This window comes from Benincasa hispida, unplaced genomic scaffold (genome assembly GCF_009727055.1).
Source record: "Benincasa hispida cultivar B227 unplaced genomic scaffold, ASM972705v1 Contig306, whole genome shotgun sequence".
Classification (NCBI taxonomy): domain Eukaryota; kingdom Viridiplantae; phylum Streptophyta; class Magnoliopsida; order Cucurbitales; family Cucurbitaceae; genus Benincasa; species Benincasa hispida.
Window position 1 is genome coordinate 772,875 of NW_024064789.1, and position 2,049 is coordinate 774,923.

Sequence of the window (2,049 nt, forward strand, 5' to 3'; positions counted from 1 at the left end):
TGTGGTGACATACAAGTGGATCATGACTTAAGTAATAACTAAAATGGTCTGTAGTATATGGATATAGGAGGGAAACCTTATCCTAGTTATGCTACAGATGCAGTCACCTTTGTGGAATAGTTACAGGTGTTGTGACTTGCTACAGATGGTCTGATCCTGATCATTCATGTGGGGATGTGCGAGCGGGGGCGTCCTATACAAAGAGTTTGTATAAGACCTACCCACGAAGTGTTAACGTCTCGTTATATAACGTCGTGCATGACAGAGACTTCACTTCACTAGGATGACCATAGGTAACATGACCTCAATCCTGAGTGAGTTGGGAACTCCTGCCTTTGAGGGCGGTCCTTTGATTTGCATGGTGTGAGGGGCCAGGTTGCCGACTCAAACCTACCACTTTGAGGATTCGTCTGATTTGGGAGCTGGGAACTCAGCTACACAAGATGTATTCACTCTTTCTGCGAAGCAGGAGTAAATAAATAGATTGCTCCCTTAAGGGCTGATCCCAGGGCTTGAACGATGTGGTACCACACACCTTCTCATGGCCCGAGAGGTGTCCACTCATAGTATGACTATATTGTATTGTTCATTCGAGGGATCAGTGGTACTTAAGAAGTTAGATGTAACTACAGGGAAAAAACGGTAAATTGGCCAAACTGTACTTACGAGCATTTGTGAAGGGTTATCGTACTGTTGATTGGTTATAGGACACAACAATATATCTATGGTAAAGAGAGTTTAGCTATCAGTTTTTAGTGGAATGCCTGGCAGTTAATGGATGGTGGATTTCATGGCTAAAGAGTTTAGTCAGCTATTCACGTACCGTTGGAGCTTCGAGCCATAGGTTCATAAGGTCCCCTTGGTAGCTCAATGGATTCAAGTTGAGAATCAGTTTTTAGGTCAGTTTGAAATGTTCAAATTGACAAAAGGGAGTTCGATTATATATGATATGATTGAAGTGGTTAATTATATTTGATATGATTGACTTTATTTATGATTGACTTTATGTAATATGCTGCCTATTGCTTAGTAAAATCAGAGACTATACGATAGCTCGAGTTTACTACATGATCGCATACACGCGCGCACATCTTCTAAACGATCACCTACAATTTACTAAACGATCGTCTAGCACCGAGTATTTACTAAACGATCGTATAGACGATCGCAGTCTTTTTACTACACGATCATGTACACTCTTCTAAACGATCAAGCATTTTTTCTATACGATAGACTAAGCCTTCTCCCACTTGCTTGATCGTTGTATACGATCTTCATTCCTCCTCTCCTCTACCAAAACCCAATAGAGTCCACTATTTGGATTCCCACACCGAGAATACCGAGGGTTCCAAGTGGTGGTGTCGTCCCCATTTACTTCTGTTCGTATAGAGACCGCTCGTGAGTAGACGATCGGGTGTTGGTGAAAAATTGGCTTGACGTTCCAACAAGAGCAAGAGGAGTCGTTCTTTGGAGAAAGCAAGATTTGCTGTGAAGAAAGGTTCTTCAACGGGTAAGTTTTCTCGTTCTCTTATTTACTGTTCTTAAAGCATGCCGGTAATTTACAGTATGATGCATATCTGTATGTTTGAATGTAAATGTGGTAATTCTGTCATAATGTCTTTGCAAAGATCCACTTCCGCTCAGAGGTACTCTTGTATAAGAGTTCCTTCACTTATAACATAAAGTCTTGTTTGTCTTATTAATCATATTTTAAATCTATTAAAACAAATAGGACATAATTATAATCTTATTAGAATTAATGTGATCTAAGGTTTAAATTAATTTTAAACATTTTAAAATTAATTCCAATTCCCTAATATCCTAAGTTTGCATTCAACTCTTTATTATAGTTTGATGGTTACTAAAAAATAATTTTATAACTACAAAAAAATTAATTATTAGCCCTATAATTATGTTTTCTATGGTTTAATTAATTAACAATCAAATTCTAATTAACAAGAAAACCACATTATATTTATTTCATGACTTTAATATAACAATAATATTAAACTATGGATGACTCATGCTCAATGCAAATTAATTTTCAAC